General features: G+C 37.4%; 1 protein-coding gene across 50 annotated transcripts in view; it reads right to left on the bottom strand.

Moving 5' to 3' along the window:
- The window catches only part of BMPR1B (bone morphogenetic protein receptor type 1B), a 531,330-nt gene that overhangs the window by 296,931 nt on the left and 208,778 nt on the right, over positions 1-25,621 (bottom strand). For 3 of the 50 annotated variants that reach the window (XM_055587716.1, XM_055587711.1, XM_055587713.1), the window contains exon 3: positions 6,283-6,364. The exons of the other annotated variants lie outside the window; for them this stretch is intronic. The gene's annotated coding sequence lies outside the window, so the exon portion shown is untranslated. The remainder of the gene's footprint in view (positions 1-6,282; positions 6,365-25,621) is intronic. 50 annotated transcript variants of the gene reach the window in all.

Below are 25,621 nucleotides of genomic sequence, written 5' to 3'. Positions count from 1 at the left end.
AAAGAATTGATGCTTTTGAAGTGTGGTGTTGGAGAAGACTCTTGAGAGTCCCTTGGACTGCAAGGAGATCCAACCAGTCCATTCTGAAGGAGATAAGCCCTGGGATTTCTTTGGAGGGAATGATGCTGAAGCTGAAACTCCAGTACTTTGGCCACCTCATGCGAAGAGCTGACTCATTGGAAAAGACTCTGATGCTGGAAGGGATTGGGGGCAGGAGGAGAAGGGGACGACAGAGGATGAGATGGCTGGATGGCATCACGGACTCGATGGACTTGAGTCTGAGTGAACTCGGGGAGTTTGTGATGGACAGGGAGGCCTGGCATGCTGTGATTCACCAGGTCTCGAAGAGTCAGACATGACTGAGCGACTAAACTGAACTGAACTGAATGTTCTGTATTCTCATTTGCTACCATACTAATAATACACATTGTTTATCACTTTTTCAAATATTAGATGTAAATTAAGTCTAATTGAGGTGGCAAAGTGTGTGAAAAGTACTTCAAAGTCCCTATCATAGGCACTAATTATTAAAGAACTGTACATGAGTAGGATATATGGCCAAATGTATACCGAAATGCTGCCATGTACTGGAATGTCAGAATGCTACCTAAGGAGATGATGTATGACACTGTATTTATGTTTTTTTTCTTTTCCACTATAGCTAATTATAGGCTGCTGCTGCTGCTAAGTCGCTTCAGTCGTGTCCAACTCTGTGCAACCCCATAGATGGAAGCCCACCAGGCTCCCCCGTCCCTGGGATTCTCCAGGCAAGAACACTGGAGTGGGTTGCCATTTCCTTCTCCAATGCATGAAAGTGAAAAGTGAAAGTGAAGTCGCTCAGTTGAGTCCTACTCTTTGTGATCCCATGGACTGTAGCCTACCAGGCTCCTCCGTTCACGGGATTTCCCAGGCAAGAGTACTGGAGTGGGGTGCCATTGCCTTCTCCAATTATAGGCTACTGAATACAATTTCCCATGTTATATAGTAGGGCCTTGTTGTTTATCTGCTTTATATATAGTAGTTTGTATCTGCTAATCCCAAACTCCTTATTTATCCCTGTCCCCCTCCCTTTCCCCTCTGGTAACAATAAATTTGTTTTCTATGTCTGTGAGTCTGTCTCTGTTTTGCAAATAAGTTCATTTTTGTCATATTTTAGATTCCACATGTAATTGATATCATATAGTATTTGTCTTTCTCAGAGGTACTTCACTTAGTATGATAATCTCTAGGTCCATCCAAATGACACTGTATTTAAAGACTAAAAAACTATATAAACAAAGTAAGACTGTACAGATCACATATTTGACATCTTTCTATTTCTACTTTCTATTTCCTTATTCTTATTTTCTTATTTGGGCTTCCCTGATAGCTCAGGTGATCAAGAATAAGCCTGTAATGCAGGAGACCCCAGTTCAATTCCTAGGTAAGGAAGATCCACTGGAGAAGGGATAAGCTACCCACTCCAGTATAATCAGGCTTCCCTTGTGGCTCAGCTGGTAAAGAATCTGCCTGCAATGCAGAAGACCTGGGTTAGATCCCTGAGTAGGGAAGATGCCCTGGAGAAGGAAAAGGCTACCCACTCCAGTATTCTGGCCTGGAGAATTCCATGGACTGTATAGTCCATGGGGTCACAAAGAGTCAGACACAACTGAGTGACTTTCACTTTCACAGATTCTGTATTTTCATAAGATGTAAATGGTAGGTTATTGGCTATTAAAATTTGGTAAACAAAATAAAAGATAAATGTGTATATATCCATTCATTTTACTAAGTATATTAGTTTTCTAGTTTTCTGCATAGCAAATACCACACACTAGGTAGCTTAAACAACAGAAAGTTATTTTCTCACAATTCTAGAGGCTAGAATCCAAGATGAAATTGTTGACACAGTTGATTTCTTCTAATCAACTTCTGCAGCTTCCATGTAGCTGTCTTCTCTCTGTATCTTTACAGTCTTCATTCCGTATTGTTTGTGTCCTAATCTCTTCTTATAAGGAAATCAGTCACATTGGATTAAGGCTTGCCCCAGTGACCTCATTTTAACTTAATTACTCCCCTTTAAAAACTCTATCTCCAAACACAGTCACATTCTAAGGTATGTGAACATATGAATTGGGGGGGGGGGGTACAACTCAGCCAATTACATTAAGTAAGCATTGACTTTATAAAGTTTATAACCAATTTCTGGTAAAAATATTAGACCTCAGGTACATTTTAAACGATGCATTTTCAAAAAAAGTAGGTAATATACAACTTTAAAGTAATGTGATTTTTATGGAAATAACATTTTTTCCAAAAAAATTTTGAGACAGTTTACAGTGTTAAGACAATATGAAATATGATAGTAGAACAGCAAATAGAAAAAATCAAACAAAAACTGGAAACCATTAGACACTGTAGAAGATATAGGCATGCATAAATTCATTCTACAGTACCCAAAAGACAATAGGTTTAACTCTGAATTAATCAGAAAATAAGGCATAAAAACAAAGGTAAGGGTGGGAGTGAACTGGGTTATCTTTTAGAGCAAGCTTGTCCAACAAAAGAAATTTTGTCCTGACAGTAAGCCCTCAGAGGAAAGTAAGGAATGGATGAATATAAAAGTATCTCCTAATGTCTTTCACAGTAATTTCATCTGGAATGTAATATGCACTGGCTGTGCTATATGCATACTAACAGACTAGGAGAAAGTATTCACAGCTGGAGATTCATTATTATTCTTTAGTCCATTCATTGAACAAAAAGTACTAAACCCTACTAGCTCCAGGCATCAACCCCTCTAGATGCTGGTAAGCCAGAAACCAAAATCCCATCCTTCATGAGCTTCTGTTCCAGTGAATGTACACTGAGAACGCAGAGAATGAATAAGCAAGAACAGTATCAAAACATTTCACATTACTTTCTTTACATTCCTGCAATGAAATGAAGCCAAATATAGCAGAGATCAGCAAATGAGACTGTTGAGATATAAAGTTTGCCTTTTCTTTAAAATATTATTATTAAGTGAATGTATTTAAAGAGTTATGGAAACTCAAATTTATTAATCTACAACTCGAAGATTTAAAAAATTCTAGTTTTTAAAGATAGGATAGACTACATTTTAAGTAGTTTAGCAATTTGGACAAAGAGAAATCAGGGAACAATATATCCATGTACTTACAAGCCACAGTAGCAAATACTAATATTTCAGAGTTTTTTGTTAATTTTTATTGGAGTATATTTGCTTTACAATATTGTGTTAGCGTCAATCATAGAACAAAGTATATCTGCTATGCATATACATATATCCCCTCTTTTTGAATTTCCTTCCATTTAGTTCACCACAGAGTAATGAGTTCCCTGTGCTATACAACTGGTTCTCATTAGTTATTGTGTGTGTGTGTGTGTGTGTGTGTGTGTGTGTGCGCGCGCGCGCGCACATGCGCGTGCGCAAACACATGCACACACGCACTTAGTCGTGTCGACTCTGCAACCTCATAGTCTGTAGCCTGCCAGGCTCCTCTGTCCATGGGAATTCCCAAGCAAGCATACTGGAGAGGGTTGGCATTTGGTTCTCCAGGGACTCTTCCCAACCAGGGATTCAATCTGTGTCTCCTGGGTCTTCAGCACTGGCAGGCAGATTCTTGAACACTAGCGCCACCTGGGAAGTATTTTATACATGTGCTGTGCTTAGCTGCTCAGTACTGTCCGACTCTTATTGACTAGAGCCCACCAGGTTCCTCGGTTCATGGGGATTTTCCAGGTAAGAATACTGGAGTGGGTTGCCATGCCCTCCTCCAGGGGATCTTTCCAATCCAGGGATCAAACCCAAGTCTTCCGCATGGCAGGCAGATCCTTTACCATCTGAGCCAGCAGGGGAGCCCAAGAATACTGCAATGGGTAGCCTATCCCTTCTCCAAGGGAAATTTTTGACCCAGGAATTGAACCAGGGTCTCCTGCATTGGAGGCAGATTCTTTACCAGCTGAGCTACCCAGGAAGCCCTATTTTATACATAGTAGTGTGTATATATGTCAGATCCCATCTCCCAATTCACATCCCATCCTCCCTTTCCCCTTGGTATCCATACATTTGTTCTCTATGTCTGTGTCTCTATTTCTGCTTTGCCAACAAGCTCATCTATATAATTTCTCTAGATTCCACATATAAATGATATACACTGGGTTTCCAAAAAGTTCATTCAGATGAACTTCATCCATAACACCTTATGGAAAACCCACAACAAACTTTTCCGCCAACTCAATACTATTTCTGCTTTTCTCTTTCTGACTTACTCACTCTGCATGACAGTCTCATTTCACACTCTTGTTCTTCAGAACCTTTATCTTTTTGGCCACAAATGGTACAGATAAAAGCTAAAATATCACCAAGCATGACTAAGCATTATCACCATCCCTTCTCACTCTCTCCCTCTACCAAGTTGATCAAAGCTCAGAATTCTATTTTCCACTCAGGTTTTAAATAAATATGAATGTATATGCATAATAGATACTATGTTTTATTTTATATATCAAAGTTTTACAGAAGTAGCATTAAAATATGTGAATTCTCTGCATTTTCTTTTCTGTCTTCCCTGTTATTTCTGATGTGTTCCATTGGTCCAGGTAGAGAGACTTCCCTGGTGGCTCAGATGGTAGAGCATCTGCCTACAATATGGGAGACCTGGGTTCGATTCCTGGGTTGGGAAGATCCCCTGGAGAAGGAAATGGCAACCCACTCCAGGACTATTGCCTGGAAAATCCCATGGACAGAGGAGCCTGGTAGGCTACAGCCCATGGGGTCGCAAAGAGTCAGACACGACTGAGCGACTTCACTCTTGGTCCAGGTAGGTCTAACCCATTCATTCCAACTCTGCTTTGCCATATTTATAGCATAGATAACCTCAGTTTGTTATTTCTTCCTCAGTAAACGGATAGTCAAGTTGTTTCCTTTACATACATACACACACAGTTTGCAGAAAGAGAACTAAGAATAAGAAAAACAAAATCAAAGTATCTTGCTTTACCCTCATAAATTATTCCACTGTTGAAATGAAACAATATAGAAGTGATCAGATCTCTGTATCTACAGAGTCATATACCTATTTAGATAGAAATATGGATATGCAGACATATATATGAATGGTGTAATAAACGCCCTGGTACAAGTGTTCTCTGCATATGTGAGAGAGTTCCTTCCTCTGCAGCAGACACACAGCCAAAGAAGTACTGGGTCAGAGGACACACACCTTCAAATTCACCAGGATGGGTCAAATTGCCTTCCAAAGTGATGGAAAATAATTACTCTATTGCCACATTCAAGCCAAAGTTGGGGATATCAGATTTATTTTGCCAATCTGATGGGTGTAAATTGGTATTTCATTGCTGTTTTACTTTCTATTTCATAGATTAGGAACAACCTTTTGAGCTGACTAAATCCACAATTTCAGGAGAGTGAATAGCTGGTCAAAGAACACAGAGAAAAATCTCTCACCCAACATAAGTATAATTTATCACTTAAGGTCATTCTGCATCTGTTCCTATCTCATCAATCTACCAACAGTAATTGACTGTCATACCGGTGTCTCCACCCTTCCCATAGTCTGAACACAAAGACCTAGTCATATATTAGAGTACTTCCAAACTGAGGAGAGATCTCAGAAGAGTTGATTAGAATATGTGTATGTTACATTGCAGAATATAAGCAAATATGCAAAACAAAGCTTACTCTTACATTATCAGTGAGGCACTCTGATATTTCCTATTGTATTGCATCTCAATGTATTTAATTGCTAATTGAGACATTAAATTGATGTCATAACTCTACTTATGCATCACATTACTCAGTCTGAAAAACACTGGATCTTTCCTATGCCCAAAGTGCCTAGACAGAAGACAATACATTTAAAGTTTCAACCTATAATGAACTGAGGCCCCCCACCCACAACACAAAGACACTGATAGCAAAATATGCCTAAACGGGACGTGCCCAGAGGTCCAGGCCTCTCAGCCCTTTACCGTGACAAGATCTCATTCTACCTTCCACATGGATGCGCACAGCACAGGCTTGTAGCAGGTCTGACACTCCTGAGGAGTACTTTTAGGAGCTATTTTTACTGTTCTAGGATTGTGTTGTTTTGTTTTATGGTAAATTGTCTTTTACATTCCAAAGAGATATGGACCAAGGGTGTATTTTGAATACGCCTAAAAGCATACTTTATTTTCTATGTTATTTCAGTTTCAAGATTTGCCATAACGAAAAGCAAAATTGTTTCTATGCCCCCAGGAAGCAGGCAAACAACTTACCAATATTCTTTGTTAAGCAAATAATTCAGACAGCTTTTTTGTTGCTCCAAATACTGCCTCAGAGAATATGGACATTTGCATTCTTGAACAAAACAATGAGACATAGAATGTTCCGTTAATTTTAAATCGCATTTTTGGCTAATTTTTCTTTTTCTCAGAACTCTGCCCCCTTGTTTTTAATAAACTTTCACTGTATTCGACAGTAGAACGCTAATCCTAAGTGGTGAAAATTTCTAAATGTTTCTATACACACAGGAAAACTTAAATTGTACCTTTATGATTTTGCATTAAAAATACAGGACCCACGAACACATGTATACCTGTGGCGGATTCATTTTGATATTTGGCAAAACTAATACAATTTTGTAAAGTTTAAAAATAAAATACAATTTAAAAAAAAAACACATAAAATGTTCTTAAAACTTACTAGTGCTATGCCGACTACATTCTGCAGGCTATTTTATCTTTTCATTTCACTGGATGCGATATAAAAATACAGTGTCCAGCCCATTGACGTCTGAAGTTTAAGTTACATACAAAGGCAGCACTGAAGCAGATGTGGGGACCTAGTGCATTTCAGTGTGGTGTCTTTTAAAAGTGTGCATGCACTCAGCACGGAATGTTATGATTGGATAAGTTACAGGTTTCCAAATTTAAGAAAAACAACAATACTGTTTTTATTCCAATCTTGTTTATGCAAAGGTTCTGAAGATTAGAACTGCAGGTTATTTCTAACCCTTGCCTATTCCTCCCACTTTCCCTGAGTTCCTCTCTCATACTGGGAGTCTAAGTAACAACCTGTTGTTTTCTGGAATGGTACAGTAGCAATTGGAATAGCAAGCTCTGAACCTGGCATGGACTGTCACAAATATATACTTTGTCAGTGACATCTCAATTTAAAAAAAAAAAATGTAAAGAAATGGATACCTGAAATGATAACTACGTGTGGGTGAACAGGGAAACTCAGTTAATGTCACAGGTATCTTAGAGGGAGAAAAATGCCCAATTTAATTCTAGTAAAAACATTCCAGGTCAAAAAGAAAAGTTTTAGTACCTTGCTTGACAGTGACTATAATAAATTTTTTCAGGAATTTTTTATGAATTTGAATTAGGAAATTTCACATTTCTATTGAAAAGTTTTTAAACACCAATTATAAATATCAAGTCTTCTTTTGCTGCTGCTGCTTAGTCGCTTTAGTCGAGTTCGACTCTGTGCGACCCTATATACTGCCTGCCAGGCTCCCCTGTCCAGAGGATTCTCTAGGCAAGAGTACTAGAGTGGGTTACCATACCCTCCCTCCAGCGGAATCTTACCAGCCCAGGGATCAAACCCAAGTCTCCTACATTGCAGGCAGATTCTTTACCACTTAGCCACCAGGGAAGCCCCTTCTTTTGCTAAATCTCCATAAATACATATAAACTACATTTAATAGTAGGTCACATAATACTAGTAAGAGATGATACTACTTGGAGCTCTTTACAACTTTATATTCATAGTCATACTTCATATTCAACTATATCATTTCCTAATAGTATCAGTTATTTTGTTTTAAATATATAAAAATTTTTAAAAATCCAAATCATCATTCAAATTGCCCTACTCATTTAGCGATGAATCATTGTAGGGGCCTTCATTCTGGCTACCAAAACATCAGGTCCTACCACCCAGAACCTGTGAGTGTTCCCTTATACAGTAGGATCTTCGCAGCTGTGATGGAGGACACCGAGACAGGGAGGGTGTCTTGGATTACCCGGGTGGACTCCACGTGCCATCACAAGCATCCTTATAAGACGAAGAGTGAAGCCAATGTCACACACAAAGAAAAAGAGGTAATGTGGCCATGGAGACAGACTGAGGGATGTGGCCACAAATCAAGGAATGCTGGTAGCCACCAGAAGCTTGAAGAAACGAGAAATGGATTCTCCCCTACAGCCTCCAGAGTGGATTTGGACTCACTGAGTCATAGTGAAACTGGTTTTTGACTTCTACCATCAAGAACTGTAAGAGAACAAACTTATGCTGTTTTAAACCACTAAAATTGTGGTGTATTGTTGCAGGAGCCCTGGAAACTAATACAACTATAATTGCTATTATCTCAAAATAACAGAATGAATTTTCAAAATAATAAAATTGGGTCTAAGGAGTCTCCAGACACTTTGGAAAATAGATCTTCTTCAAGAGTGCTGTTCTAGGAGTCTAGGAAGGGTTCTAGGAAAAAATAGGCCTTGAAAAATGAAGAGTGTTTAAAGTAGGAAAAGAAAGAAAATGCCTAATCCAGGGGAATAACTGAAACTACATTTAAAGTCTTGCAGAAAATAATTTATCAGTAATTATCAACATGAAAATGATTATACCCCCTGCTTCAGTAATTCCACTGCTAAGAATAAATATTTAGAAAGCAGCCAAAATCAGATCAAATTTTGCAGAGTAAGATGTTCCTATAGTACATGTCTTTTATATCAAAACTAGAAATAATCCGGCCAATAAGTATATGAAACAATGTTCAACATCACTATTACAGAAATGCACATCCAAACTACAATGGGTGGGCTTCCCTGGTGGTCTAGTGGTTAAGAATCCACCTGCCAATGCAGAGGGATTCGATCCCTGGTCCAGGAAGATCCCACATGCTGCGGGAAAAGTAGAGAAAGCCCAAGTACAGCAATGAAGATCTGGTGCAGCCAAAAATAAATAAATCTTAAAAAAAAAATTACAGTAAGGTACTACTGGTCAGAATGGCCATCATCAAAAAGTCTAAAAATAACAACTGCTGGAGTGGGGGCAGAGAAAAGGGAATACTCCTACACAGTTGCTGGGAATGTAAGTTGGTACAGTCACTATGGAAAACAGTATGACAGTTACTCAGAAAACTAAAATTAGATTTTCTATAAGATCTAGCAATCCCACTCCTGGGCATATATCCAGACAAAACTATAATTCAAAAAGATACATGTACCTCTATGTTCATAGCAGCTCTATTCACAAAAGCCAAGACAGGGAAACCACCTAAATGCCCATCAACAGGTGAATGGATAAAGAAGAAGTGGTGCATATACACAATGGAATATTACTCAGCCACAAAAAGAATGAAATGGTGCCATCTGCAGCAACACAGATGCAACTAAGACTATCATACCAAGTGAAACCAGTCAGAAAGAGAAAGACACATACTATATGACATCACTTATACGTGGACTCTAAAATATGACAAAATGAACTTTTATGAAAAAGAAACAGATTCACAGGCATAGTGAACAGACTTGTGGTTATTAAGAGGGAGAAACTTGGGGGAATGATGGACTGGCAGGTTGTGGCCAGCAGATGTAATCTATTATATACAGAATGGGTAAGCAACAAGGTCCTACTATATAGCACAGAGAACTATATTCAGTATCCTATGATAAACCATAATGGGAAAAAAATATTTTAAAAAGACCTTGCTGCTGCTGCTGCTGCTAAGTTGCTTCAGTCGTGTCCGACTCTGTGCGACCCCATAGAAGGCAGCCCACCAGGCTCCGCCGTCCCTGGGATTCTCCAGGCAAGAACACTGGAGTGGGTTGCCATTTCTTTCTCCAATGCATGAAAGTGAAAAAATAAAGTGAAGTCGCTCAGTCGTGTCCAACTCCTAGCGACCCCATGGACTGCAGCCCACCAGGCCCCTCTGTCCATGGGATTTTCCAGACCTTAATGAGTTACAAAAGTTTACAAAAATTTTGCATAAGGAATTTTCTGTGCATTAAAAAAAAAAAAAAAAACTAGAAACAATCTAACCTTTCAAGTACAGAACAAGAATTAAGTAAACACAGTATGTCTTCTCGGATAAGTATCTTATATATCCATCAAAAATAATGTTTAAAAAGAATTCAAGAAAAAAATTTATGTTATACATAAACAGGAACTTACAAAAGAATATATGCATTGTTGCTTTTAATCTTATTTTAAATGCACAGAAAAAAGACCAGAAAGAAATACACAGGATTACGGTCAACTTTTTCCTTTTAACTTTTACTAAAAATACAGCAGATACTGTGAGGGCAGGATGTGCTGAAAAAAGGGTAGCTGGCAGATACAAATGTTCCAGTTTTTTGGGTGACTGGAAGACATAAGAATAATGCCTTACCAGACAAGTCTCCCAAATGCCTTCAAATGCAGGCGTCGTCTACAATGACTTTAATCTGTGAATTATGCAGGAATACATATTACTATCTCTTATTTACAATGGAGAACAAGAAGTTTTGGAGGCCACTCAAGGTCATCCTACAAAAGCAGAAGAGCTAGGACAAAAGCCACAGCATATGTCATTTTAGTCTGGGGGCTGAGTCCCCTTCCATGTGATGGTGATGTAGCATCAGAGCCAGGCTTAGCCATGGCGAGAGGACAACTTTATCAGAAGGCTTTAGAAAAACAAGGTTGAGGCCTCAAACCTATTCTCGCTGGCTGATATTTAAGTATGGAAATCCTATCAGTAAATATCTCATGTTTGCTTATAACCTTTCAGACTCATGAGTAAGCCAAGACATAACTAAACCAGAATTTTATAAATATTGCCTACTATATATAACCTACTATACATTGCCTACTGTACATAAATATAAGAAATACTCAATCTTTCAAATCAATACTATCTTTTCATTTCACTTATTTTTGAATTAGGATACAGTTTATATTAATTTTTTTGGCCAAGCCTCTCCATACAATAGGGTCTTAGTTTGACACTTAGTCATTTTATGACATATTCTAATATTCTGAAAGCCAACAATTCTCGACAAACTTTAATTTCACTTATTGACACAAACGAAAAAATAACTCCTACAAAACTCTAGAGACTTAATGTAACCCGAAATATGTTTAAAAAAAAAAAAGTATTATAACTAGGTATGATTTTTTCAAAAGGTTTACTTCTCATTTAGACTGCAGAATCAATTCATAGACATTTTATATCTGTAAATTTATATTACAAATTTATTTTTAAATATTTTTATATTTGTAAATATACACTACAGAACCTTACTATTTTAGTTTTAACTTTGATAAGTTCTTTCACATTAAAATATAACCAAATAAATTATATTCATAACTATTGGTATAAAAATAACGTTCAAATTAGAGCTATTTTTCAACTTTCAGATTTATATACAGCAAATTCAGAGCATCAGAAGATCAATCACGTAAGACTAAATAACAAATGTCAATTTAAAATACTCCATTCTCAAAATTTTATCTGTCTGGAACAGATATTTTGATCATCTATCTAAATCTCAATCTGTCAAAAATACTCTACTCATGGGCTATGTAGCCATGCACATATATATCACTAATTTGAGAAGTTATATCAACTTCAACAATAAGATAAACATTTTTTTCAAACCTCTAAAGATACTATTCACTTTTATCCTTTGAGTAAGTAGTAGACTTTTTTTCTTTTTTAATAAATCTCCAAAGAGCTTTCAACCAGGACTACATCATTAAATGAAAAAATACATTTCTAAAAGTAGCAAGTCTTTATTGCTATCCTTGCTAAAAGAATACTGCTAATAAGCAAAGCCCTACTAGTGAGACTGGTCATAAAACATTGAAATATGTATGTTAATGTCAACAGTAGACTTCAAACTCAAATACCAATCAGAAACTCTTTTAAGAAATCCTACAGATAAACACAGATAGGTTCCTTTGTTTTCTCTAACAAGTGGCACGTGTGGGTAACATTTTAGCATTATGAAGTATACAGTAAAATCACTTTTCCTATTTTAGAATGCTCATACGATGATTTCCAGTAACTGGACACAAAAGAAACATACCAGTTTAGGAAATTTGATTGTTTTACTCTAAAATCAAACACTTATATAAAACATATTTCTAATACCTTTTATGTCCTGTTTTCATGAACACCAGCGTAATTCTTAATGATTACTTGCAAGTGCCATATGTTCAAATTTAACCAGTGGATTATAGGTACATACTACAAGCTGCCTATAGGATACCAAAATCAAGGTAATTTTCCTTGATTCAGCTGTCTCATAGAGCAACTCTTGAAAAGGCCCTGAATGTACAACTGAACATTAGACCTGATGTATAATAGCAGGCTAAGATTCTTCATGAACCAAATTTTAGAATTAACAGATTTTTGTGTAAAATGTCCTTATTTTTGTTTTTCTTTAAAAATCGAAAAAACATTTCAATTTTCTCATAGACTATAAATCAAGGAAAAATTGAAGGCAGCTACATAAACAGTCCATTGGCTCCATCTGTTGTATATGACACAGTGCTCGCTAATGTAGAACATTTAGCCTGTTCAACTCTTTGCTGCCATCTTTGAGTAAACATGCCTTGAAGCACCATTAATCTAGGCAATGAGGGATATTTTTCTTTCAAGAACAACACATTTTCAATGTTGGATGAGCTATACAACTCTAAAACCAAAAGAAAAGAGAATTTTGTGATGCTTGTTTACATTAATAGCTAGACATCATACTACCAAGTCTTTCCAATGTAAAGTTACTTTATAAAACTTAAGACATTGATATTAACTACTTTGTTTTCTAATATCATTTTTCTTTATCATGGTATTTGCAGAATAACTATTCTGCCTAATCCTCGGAAAACCAAGAAGAAATCAGTAGTTTCATGATGGATTTAACATAGCTTTAAAAATCCAGTAATGATCAAAAGACTCACTCTATTTATACAGTCATAAGAAGAAGTACATTAAAATGTGAAAGTACAGAACATAAAACAGCAATCTCTTTCAATATTCAGCACCTAAGATGAGCAAGTTGAAAGAAATAAGAAGTCTCCTTTCTTCAAGTAATTCTGAAATACCCCAAAGTCAAATCTATAACTCCTCCCTATTAGAAAATCAATCAAATGATATGTCAATGAAAATACACATCCTGTTTCATAAATATCCCTCTTAAACCATTCTACTGGGAACAATAAGCAATATATTATCAAAAGGAAATCCTGAAAGAGCCAATCTTTTAAAATTACAAAAGGCAGTGGTTGGGGAGGGGAGTTGAGTTTCTCTGGTGGTCCAGTGGTTAAGAATCCACCTGCCAATGTGGGGGACATGGGTTCAGTCTCTGCTCTGGGAAGATCCCACATGCCGCAGGGCAACTAAGCCCATGAGACACAACCTCTGATCTGGGGAGCAGCAACACAGAAGCCATCACAATGAGAAGCGTGCACGCTGCAACTAGAGAGGAGCCCCTGCTCACCACAACTAGAGAAGGACCCTGCGCAACAAGGAAGACCCAGCATGGCCAAAAATAAATAAATAAGTATTTTTTTAAAGGGACAAATGTGAACTAAGATCAAGTATGACACCACTGTCCTGACATTGTGGAAACTTCTAGCACAAATAGGTAATTAGGGCTCCTTTCTTCCTTTATCTTTTTCTTCCTGTTTCTCTCCACCCCTCTTCCTTGCTTTTCTCTCTTCCTTTTTTCTTCTCTCTCTCTCTCTCTCTCTTATAAAGACTATAATAGCTATGTTCAGTGAGGAAAAATAGGTGGGGAAAAGGTATAAATGCTTACTGTTTAAGAACAGCTGGTCTGTGCCAATATACTGGAGAAAACTGTTTAAGAAAAGTTGATTCGTGCAAAAATGTAACCCCTGAAATGTTGCCAAGGTCACAGAGACTCAGGGTGATCTCTGACACACAATGGGTACCATTTGTGCATTTTTGAAGTGAATCTGGTAGTGGGTTATTTTTACATTACGCTTCTTACTGCAAGCAAGTTGGGAAAAGAAAACACAAGTTGGTTGTGTTTTCACAGTATTTCATTTCACCATCCTTCTTGTGGGGTTACTAAAATATTAGCAGTGCCCTGCTTATGAGATACATGTGATCTCTCAAGGTGGGAGTTAGCAGCACTGTTTTTAAGTGAAATATGAGAATAACAGTACAATCTTGAAATTCAATTTCAATAACTACATTAACATGACAAGGTTCTCAAGAATTGCCAAAGACAACAACAATGGATTGTTTACCTTGAGTAGCACATTTCACTGCGGGACTCAAATTCTGTCCCTCAGCCCCCTTTATGCTGTTACCCATTTCTGACCACGCCACACAGCAGTAGGTTCTCTGCACTACTCTCACCTTTATTCAGATTAATACCGCCCAGTGACATCTGCCTTCTACTGCTGGTTCTTAGAAGGCCATTTTAAATGAATGGAAAGGCACCAAGACACTCTGCCTTAAGTCGTATGAGACTCCAGCAATAGAAAAGCAAGTACCCCAGTTCCTGAGAACTGAATAAAGAAACTTTTAGAGAAAGCCAATTTCAATTTTTGTTTATGAGAGAAAAGCTCAGCTGCTCTGCATTAGCTTGGAACTTAAACATGTTTTTTCAAATTCAGGAAATAAAAAAAAGTCATATTTTCTCTAAGAACACATGGATGTATTTCTTCTTGGGAAGCCCACACACAACATGCTGAAGAGTCCACTTCAGACAAATTTGCTATTCAAATATTTAAAAGGCATTAAGGTGAAGCCTCATTGAGAAGGACTGAAATGGTCCGTTACTATAGACAGAGAGGGCCTGTCCTGGGATTGACTATAAACACTGAAGTGCAGAGTCTAGAGCCAAAGGAGAATGTTGAGTTCACAAGTTTCCTCTTTAAGAAGGTAAAAATATTTTTTTCAGTTTTTAGACATTATGACTCATTATTTCTGTTTTTAATTTTTCATCTCAGATTAGAGAGGATTTATTGCCATTATTATTGTAGGGGAATATTTTTACTTTAAATGTGTCACATTGTTATATTTTCCTTTTACTAAAATAAATTAGCAACATGTCAAAAATTGTCCTTATAATCATTAAAAACAGTTAAAATTTACTGGACTCCACAGTGTTTAATTTTTTGCACCAATAATCTTCATTAAAATCTCACAAAACTGACTTCACTATTTTACAGATAAAAAAAAAAAACAACAACAGAAAACTCTCAGTTCAATATGAAGTTACTCACATTGAACTTCAATGCTCATTACATGACATTTCCTTAAAAAATAATATACTCATCTCATTGACAAAATACACCAAAATACACAAACCTTAATTTAGGTGCTACCTAATAATTTTTAAAAGACTCAATAACCTATCTCTAGTAACTCACCTGTTCAAAAGCTGACAGATAAATGGATTCTGAGAAAAGAACCTGGGATATTTCTCCCTCTCCTAAAGAAATCCTTGCCCACCTTTTCAGATCTGGTTCAGGTATTACGTCTTCTCTAGAATGTTTTCTTCCTCTCCATACTGATGTAATGACTTCTTTACAAAGTTATAGAATTTATTTAGCAATTGTGGCTAAAAGTTGTTTGATTTGTCTTTAGCTCCCAATACAGAACCTGGTACATGTTCAATAAATTTTGTGTTCACTAAATGCTTGTGAAAAGAACACATGTGCAAATAAAACAACTCAGCTATGAGATCAGATAAAATTTTATCTAAGTATGAATACAAGTCAAATCTTATATTAAAGTTCCCTAAATTTCAGTGTGTATATGAATCACGTGGAGATCTTATGCCTGGGGTTGACATGATTGGATGGCATCATCGACTCAATGGACATGAGTTTGAGTAAACTCCGGAAGATAGTGAAGGACAGGGAAGCCTGGCATGCTGCAGACCATGGGGGTCACAAAGAGTCAGACATCACTGAGCGACTAACCAAGAGAGTCAGATTCAGAAGGTCTGGAGTGAAACCCGAGATTCGTATACATTTCCAGTATTGTCTCCCAAGTGATGACATTGCTGCTGGTTCTCAGACCACCCATTGGGTAGAAAAGACACGTAGCGCTGCAACACTTACCAGATTCGGTGAATGGTTTGGAAAGCCGTACGTTCCACTCGAATGTTAACCTCTATTTAGACCTGGCACCAAATCTCAAGTTATTAAACTTAATAACTAACAGCAATTATGTGTTTATGTGTATTTCCCTAGATGAGACACAAGCTTTTTTAAAAAGGACCATTTTTAATGATGTTTATATTTTCAATCCCAAGAGACAGGACAGTACTGTACATGTAGGAGAGACTCAATGTTAGTTAAGTAACTACAAAATTAAGTACTCAAGGGTAAAAGCTATCACCGATTTGTCTCTCTCGTATGGTGTTTGGCATGGTGCCTCAAAACACAGGAGAACCTCAATAAATTAATTTTGAATGAATGAATGAACAAGCAAACCATTCCTTCTCTGTAAATCATCAGGTTTTTATCACCCTGATCAGTGCCAAGTTCTGGCACTTGATAAAAATTCAAACTGATCTGGTAAGCCCTGGATATTAATGAATTTGCAATGTTACAGGGATCATACAAATTTTTGCTCTTCTATTTTCGAATGCTACTCTTTTTTTTTTTTTCCAAAGGCTACAAACACTTTCATTTCAACATTTCCTTTTTGCTGTGCCAGGATTAAAATGGGTGACCGCTACTGTTTTGTTTTACAGTCAGAACTACTGCCACTTAAAAACCACTAGCTTCAAGATTAGTGTTAACTGTATGCTGGGGACCACTACAATCATCCCATTTATCACTTCCCACTTACTTTTTAAGTATCAGTCTCAGCATTACATGTACAAAAATTACTAATCTAGGAAAATATGAAACTATTTCCTAAACATGCCTTGTTAATCAGAATTTGGTATCAAAAGGAAAGAGAATTGTCTGCAAAAAATGTTTCTACTAATAGTCAAAAAAAGATGTGACTCTTTCATTAAACCAAGTTTTACTGGTCGCCTCTCTGTATATTTCAGTAAACTAATATATAATGTGGTATGTACTGTGGGAAAGTGCTAAACCTCTTTAGGTTTTTAATATACCAAACAAATATTAAGCACCTACCATATACACTGCATACATTAGAGCGTTGTGAGGACTATAAATATCTCAATAGAGCTTTGAGACATTTCATTTAAAAAACCATTTCACAAACACAATAGAAAAAGATAAAATATTATTCAATTTTTTACTTTTTGGTTATTCAATTACCTTTAAAGGAAATTTTAAAATAAAAATTTAAGGATATACAGTGGGCTTAAAAAAGATGTGTTGTGTGTTTTATCCTTTGAATTCTTCGTCTATGGACTGGACTGTGTCCCTGCCAAATTTGTATGTTGAAGCCCCACCTCTCAATATGATGGTATTTGGAGATAGGGTCTTTGGGGGATAACTAGGTTTAGACTCTTCTGGCAGGGTCATTGGCAGGGAGTAGGAGGTAGCTTATGATAAGATTAGTGCTTTTATAAGGAGAGACACCAGAGAACAAGAGCTCAAGCTCTCTTTGAATCTTCCATTCTTCCCCTCTTCCACCTCCAAGTGAGGCTACAAAGAAAAATCATTCATCTGTAAGTCAAGAAGACAGCCCTCATCAGACCCACCCATACTGGTACCCTTACCTCAGACCTCCAGCCTCCAGAGCTATGTGAACATTTCTGTTGCGTAAGCCCCAGGCTCCATGGTATTTTGTTATGGTAGCTTGAGTTAAGACAATACCTCTCTGGTTGCCTTTTATACCTTTATATAAGAATTATTCTAAGTTGTAATTATGTAATTTAAACTGCCATGAGTGTATTTTTATGGTATAGTAAGAGTTTTAGAAGTAAAGTTGGAGCTAGTAAATATTCTTCAATTGCCAATTGTTGGTAAATTTCAGAGTAAGAGGTAGACCTCTGCATTTATTTTAACAAGTAACTCAGAAATATGCTTTGGGTGACGGGTTACCTCATTAGCAATAAGTGCAGACATGCAGACATTTCCCTACACAAAACCTCTTTCAGCAGCATCAGAAAGAGAATGCTTTTTGCATGTGTCACTTCTCAGGTCCAAGCCCCTAGCACGCTTCTTGTTATATGCAATTAGCTCCATGCCAAGATTTAGTACATTTCATAATAAATCCCTTGACCGCATTAACTGCAGGCTTGGCAAAGATGGAAAGGCTCTATTCACGAAGGCAGAAAACAAGCCACAGGACTTACCCCACAGCAAAACTCACTTGCTAGATGCCAACACACTACAAATTTCAACAGCCTGCCATGCCCTCCCATCATCCCTCCTCCTCTACTAAGGTAAGGAAGGGGCAGAAAAATACAACCTACCACATGACTGTGACTGAAGAGTATATATCATGAAAAGAGCTACAGGCAAATTTGGTTTGTTATTTCTTCCTCCTCAATTTTGTTACTAGCTTGATTTTCTTGAGTAACCCTCTAAACCCGCCCACCCTGCAAAAACCTAAAATCCCTTCAGAGATGAGATTCAGAGTTTACCCTCACTTAAACAGTAACCATCTGTTGCTTACAGGAAGAATGTGGATCCTTCTCAGGTTTCCCGTTTTGGAAGCCCGGGCTGTGGTACATTATAGTGACTGTATGGGAAAGCTCTCAGCAGGACAGCAGCATCAGTGAAAATCACTGGGGGAGACTTAGAACTAATAAGCACTTCCTCTGTTCACATCAGCAGAAAGGGTAAAACCTTTTCCTTTTATCCAGTGACCAATTTTTGTATTGAAAGAACCAGAGCTTTAACACCACATGCATGAACTCTGGAGCTCTACAATCCTAAATTTTAATCTTCACTTGTTTTCACTGTGCCAGTTTGAGCTTCAGTTACTTCAACTGGGAAACAGATTATACAGAGTTGCCATAGGGCTTAGCCATGTTTGACTCAGAAAATGCCTATCATGCATAAGATACTTGAGAAATTCTAAGTATATTATAATGTTATTATTGAAAAAAGATTTTAACCATAGGCAAATTAAGATAAAAATATAGGAAGGCAAGAGATAAAATATCTTTATTAAAATTCCACTAAACTGGCTTGTGGATTACACATGTGGAACATCACCACTATACTAGGGACAATAAGAATTCATTAGAAGGAAGATTTCCCTTGGATTCCACAAAAGAGACTTTTGGTACTGAATTACTGAAAGGACTACATTATAAATTTCTCATTCTTTGAGGCTCCAGCATACATTTAAAATTAAAAAAATAAGGCTCCTGAAGTCTATATATATATTTTTTTAACTATTAAATAGGAGTACTATAAAATTTAGACTGTTTTAATACTGGTGGAAAGTCAGGTTTACAGTATAAGAAACAATGGAATATGTAGTTGCCTTAGTAATCTACCAATATCTTTTCTGAAACTTTAAAATGAAAAAAAAAAATCCCATGTAAATAACCTTAGAAAAATATATGAAATGGGAACAAGACCAGAAATTTCTGGTTTACTAGTCACTTTATTAATGGTGGTTTATTCACTGTCGTGTCCGACTCTTTGAGACTACACAGGTTGTTACCCACCAGGCTTCTATGTCCATGGCATTTCCCAGGCAAGAATACTGGAGTGGGTTGCCATTTCCTTCTCCAAGGGATCAAACCCAGGTCTCCTGCATTGTAGACAGACTCTTTACCAGCTGAGCCACCAGGGAAGTACCTTGCTTATGGGTACAAGCACAAATCTACAGCCAGCCTTCCTCTGTCTGATCCCAGCTTTATTATTTACCAATTTGGAGCCAAGTTACTAGTTAATCCCGCGATGTTTTTGTTTCCTTATCTGTAACATACTTAATAATAGAATCTGCCTCACTTAACTGTGATAAAATTAAATAATGTTTACAAGGTTAGAACAGTCCCTGGCCCATAGAAAGTGCTTTGTATCATCATTAACTATTGCTATTATTCAGGCTTTTATCATGGTGAACAAACATACATTCACAACTAATTGCATTTTTCAAACACAGTCTCAATTTCCCTGCCCGTGTGCCTTTAGTAAGAGAACTTTACCAACCATGATCTTGTCCCCATTTTTGCCTGTCAAACATCTCTCCCAGTTCTCTGAAACCCAGATCAGAAAAAAAAAACTATAATAAGGAAAAATAAATCTGACTCCCCATCAGCTCTTCAACCTTTGTATTCTGCTGTTTTTGATTCAAGTTAAAAATAACCTGAAATATACAGGAAAGCCCATTCTCAAGACTTTGTCCTTTAAGAGTTGAACACTTTTCCATTCAAAACAAGAAAGAACATTTCTCCTGTTAGAAGTTTATAGGAAACTGACCTCTGGGGGGCAGCTAACAGCCATAAGAACAAAGGATTCTCCCACAGAAGTTTGCAATAACCAATCCCAAACCTCCCTTACTTGTCTTTAAAAATGCTTTGCTGAAGTCCTTCAGGGAGTGTGGGGCTTTGGGGGCATGAGTCACCTCTCTCTTTGGATAGCCCTGAAATAAATCTTTCGCTGCTCCAAACTCGGATGTTTCAGTTTGCTTGGCCTCAACTGGATGTCATGCTCACCAATGTGCATTCCATAACCAAGCCACCATCTCCAAGAAGGCCTTCCTCAATCTGCCCACTTACAATTTATCTTCCCTGGTCCCACCATCACATTGTGTAAAAGAACAGCAGATACATAAAATATTTTAATTGTACACATATAGAAGGTACAAATGAAAAAGGAAGGAGAGGGGAAAAAAGCTAACGAGAAATGGGGATAGGGGAGAGAGAAAAGGAATAAGAATACTGATCACAATACGAGAAATGCTCATCTGGGTAACAATTAGTGGAAATATGTTCTTTTCATACTTTGGACTTTCTAAATGTTGTAAAATAACCAAGTCTAACTCGGTTATTTAAAAAGGCAAAGTCTTTTTTTGTTATTTTTAAACAAATAAAAACAAGACCGTCAGTCATCTCATTGCTATTCCAAAATCAGTAAAAGGGATCCTAGAGCAGGAAGCATCTCAAAAAAGATCTGCTCACACGAAGGTCCTCATATACAAATTATAATCTTATTTTAAAAATTGGGCTTCCCTGATGGCTCCAAGAGTAACGAATCTGCTGGCAACGCAGAAGACCCATGTTTGATCCCTAGGTCAGAAAGATCCCCTGGAGAAGGTAATGGCAACTCATTCCAGCATCCTTGCCTGCAGAATTCCATGAACAGATGAGTTTGGAGGGCCATATAGTGCATGGGGTTGCAAAGAGTCGGAAACAACTGAGCGACTAGCACTTTCAGCCTTTGACTTTCAACTGTTTCATTTTTAAAATTATCATGAAGTATAAATAATAAGGTGATATAAATTACTTAAAAAACTACAGACATGAGATTGACTCATTAGTTGGGTTTTAATTGTACTGAATATCTTACTGTATGCAGGCTAGGAAACAGGATTTGCATTATTCAGGCCACAAGGTACAGAAGAAAAACAGCACAGGGTGTGGAGAGTTTCTACCCAATATGAAGACCCTGCTCCTTAATAAGCGACAGAACTGTAGAAATATTAGATGCTGAGTATTGTCTCATGTCAGAGAAGGCAATGGCACCCCACTTCAGTACTCTTGCCTGGAGAATCCCATGGATGGAGGAGCCTGGTAGGCTGCAGTCCACGGGTTTGTTGAGTCGGACTGACTGAGCGACTTCACTTTCACTTTTCCCTTTCATGCGTTGGAGAAAGAAAGGGCAACCCATTCCAGTGTTCTTGCCTGGAGAATCCCAGGGACGGGGGAGCCTGGTGGGCTGCCATCTATGGGGTCATGCAGAGTCAGACACGACTGAAGCAACTCAGCAGCAGCAGCAGCAGTGGTAAATTAAAATTTTTATTCAATTCTATTATGATAGGTTTTTTAAAATAACCAACAGCACTATCACTTTGACATCAATGAAGATCCATGCCCCCACCATTCTACAGACTTGGTACATATGTGCTCCTTGTCTTCTCCCTATGTGCTATGGTTAGTCGCTCAGTCGTGTCCAACTCTTTGCGACCCCATAGACAGTAGTCCACCAGGCTCCTCCATCCATGGAGATTCTCCAGGCAAGAATAGTGGAGTGGGTTGCCATGGCCTCCTCCACGGGATCTTCCTAACCCAGGCAGTGAACCCAGGTCTTCCACATTGCAGGCAGATTCTTTACTGTCTGACCACCAGGGAAGCCCCTTCTCTCTATAGACTGATCATTTCTATTCCCTTCAAAGCTACTAATATGTTCTGTTTTTGTTAAGAAATTCTACTTTTAATGCATAGTGATCAGAGAATGCTATTTGCCATATTTCTACTTCACAAAATTAATGTTTTGTTTGTGAATGTTATCAGTTTTTGTGAATGCAGTAAGCACTTAAGAAGTATGTGTAATCTCTACTGTTAGGGTGTAGAGTTTATATTAAAATTATGTCTATAAGACCTACCCTACAGATTAGGTTGTTTGTATCTTCTATTTATTGATCTTTTGTTCACCTGATCTGTCCTGTAATGTTTACTAAGCTTTCTTTTATTGGGTAGTTTTGGTTCAAGTACATCCTTTCACTGAGAATGCTAAATTTCCAGGGTTGAAACACCAAGGCTGTCAAATTTAGAGCTCTCCTTATTTTTCTGGATTCATGTTCTCTTATTTTTGTCTTCCAAAGATTTCTCTTGGTATCCTTCCAGCTCAGCAATGCACTTAAAATTATATATAATAGTAGATTGTGCTTTTTATATACTTATAAAATCTTGAAAATTTAAAAAAAATTGTCATAATGTCAAAAATGGAAGTCAAGTGTCCTTTTTCTACATAAACATTTCCTTCAAGTACAGAACAATGAGACATTTTGGTAAAATGTCTCTTGTATTAGTTTCTTCTCTGATAATAAACGTGCTAGCTCAAATGGTTCCAGTTTAAAAACAAAGATACTTTTGCATGTCCTTTTTATGGTTTTTAAAACAAACCTGAATACAAAAAATGTTCAAACACCATCATTCTATATAAACTCTTAGGAATAGGCAGACTCATTTCTCAGATCCTCTAAACATCAATAATGATGATTTTCTAATAAAGATATAACATTTTTTTTAATTAAGTCTTCTTTTCACTAACTGGATGAAAAAGGTACCAGTACTTGTATCTATTAGCAACTGATACAAAAATTAACTTCCCTAAAACTCAGCAGCTTCAAATACTAATTATTGCTCAGGAGTCTACGTATCATTTGAAAGGTTCTTCAGGTCAATTGGGCTCATTAAAGATTGTGTGGTAAGGTACAAGTTGGGGAGGTGACTCTGCTCATCTCTGCTGGGCTCTCATATGTTTCAGGGTCAGCTGGATGGTGGCTAGCCTAGAATGACTGGCTCGAGTATAACAACTTAACTGTCCACTTGGCTGATGTTCTTCCATCAGGCTAGTCTGTCCTTGTTCTCCTGGCAGTGGCAAGGTTCCAAAAGGGCATGGACACAACAAGGATTCTTAAGACTAAGCCTGAAAATTGTCCTACCCTTACCCCTTGCCACATTCTATTGGCTCAACCAAATCACAAGGCCAGCAGATTCAAGAGGTAGGAAACAGACTCTATTTCTTAACAGGAAGAATTGTAAAGTCACATTGCAGAGAATATAGATAGAAGAAGAAGAGAACTGGGGCCATTTTTGCACTGGATAAGTCATAATCTGTAAATATGAAATTTAAGTTTGCAGTCAATATTTCATAAGATGTTATCTTTTTTTAGCATCTAGAAATTCCATAACACTTAAATAAGATTATGAAAAACTTCTGATACAATCCTGCAGTGGTCATAAATCTTATCTATATTAGAGGGATCCTTTTAGCTGACTTGAGGTCAGATTTTTATACAAGAAGGCTAGAAGGCCAAGCAGCTAGTTAAGATTAGATTTAATCTTAACTATTAAAATCTATCAAAAGCTTTTAATGGAAGGAGGTATGTTATTAGTTCTGAATCCTTCAAAGATCACTCCAGCTTCAGTGTGCAAAGATTCACATGAACCAAACTAGAGTCAGAAAAATTATTTTGGTAACTTATAAGTTACAGTGGTGCTGTAGATAAGAGTATTGATGGTAGCTATGCAAAGGAATAAGCAGATTTGGCGGGAAATTAGGAGGCAGAACTCACTATACTACTAAATGTGTTTTCAATACACTGCTATGGGCCAAATACTCTAGTAGGTCTGAGGAGTCAATAGTTCATCTACTCACGGAATTTTCAACTTATTGAAGAACAGATCTTAAAAAAAAAAAAAAAGACATACTCCTCTAATTATGACTGATCATTTGCTTTATCCTATAATAGTTTAACTGCAAATGTATCCAACTTATTGACACATCTCAAGTTCTAAAAAGGGAGCAGATCAACAGTCACAGACACCTGTCCTTGTCCATAGTTGTGAGGCTAGCAGCATTTCTCCTACAATATGAATGTAAATGCTTTAGCAGCACAATTATTTTCTATTTTATCATAGTTCCCACTACTCCATATTGTTCTGCCCTCAACCCACTCTACTCCCAATCAACTCTCAAGCCACTCAAGTTTTCAACCTCTGGATTAGGAAAAGAGTGAAACTAAAACTTGGAAAAATCATCACAATGAAGCAATAATAATTAATACAAAGAAAAACAAGCTAAATAAATCCTATATTCTGCACCTTATATTTCATATACATATATTTTTAATATATATTTCATATGTATTGAGCATACCACAATAAAGAGTTCTCCATCTAGAAACCATTTTTTAAGTATGTTAGGTAAAAAGCTTATGAAAGGTATTACATTATGAAAAGTATTACTCTTGGATAAAAATCAAGTTATTAATAAGTTGTTTAATGTTTTAACATGAACAGTCCCAAATACTTTATGAAAATACAGCAGAGGTGCTGTGCTGTGGTTAGTCGCTCAGTCACATCCGACTCTTTACAACACCATGGAATGTACGACATTCGGTGTACGGTGTCGTACGAACACCACCAGGCTCCTCTGTTGGTGAGGATTCTCCAGGCAAGAATACTGGAGTGGGTTGCCATGCCCTCCTCCAGGGGATCTTTCCACCCCAGGGATGAAACCCAGGTTTCCCACACTGCAGGCAGATTCTTTATACCATCCAAGCCACCAGGGAAGCCCAAGAGTACTAGAGTGGGTAGCCTATGCCCCTCCTCCAGCAGATCTTCCCAACCCAGGAATCGAACCGGGGTCTCCTGCATTGCACATGGATTCTTTACCAGCTGAGCTACCAGGGAAGCCCACAGCAGAGGTATAAACAGCAAATACATGAGCATGTATATCAGTAATGAATAAGAAAACCTTGGGGAATGAACTATCACATTAATATTTGATTAGTAACAGAGATGGAGAAGATAAGACTGATTAGAATGTCAACGTGATGAAATGCAAAAACTCTTCGTTCCATCTTGTTTTTTGACCATTGGCTCCTTGGAGACTCTGATGAAGTTATGGACCAGAAAATGTACAGACAAATTTAGAATATAGATAGCATCAGAGTCTGCAGACACTCGGTCCCAAGAAGCTCCCTCATATTCCCAACTACCCTATAAAAGAGCAAGCTCTGGA

This window comes from Bubalus kerabau, chromosome 7, assembly GCF_029407905.1.
Source record: "Bubalus kerabau isolate K-KA32 ecotype Philippines breed swamp buffalo chromosome 7, PCC_UOA_SB_1v2, whole genome shotgun sequence".
NCBI classification, from domain to species: Eukaryota; Metazoa; Chordata; class Mammalia; order Artiodactyla; family Bovidae; genus Bubalus; species Bubalus kerabau.
The sequence above is the reverse complement of the archived record's forward strand: the minus strand, read 5'-3'. Positions and strand labels throughout refer to the sequence as shown.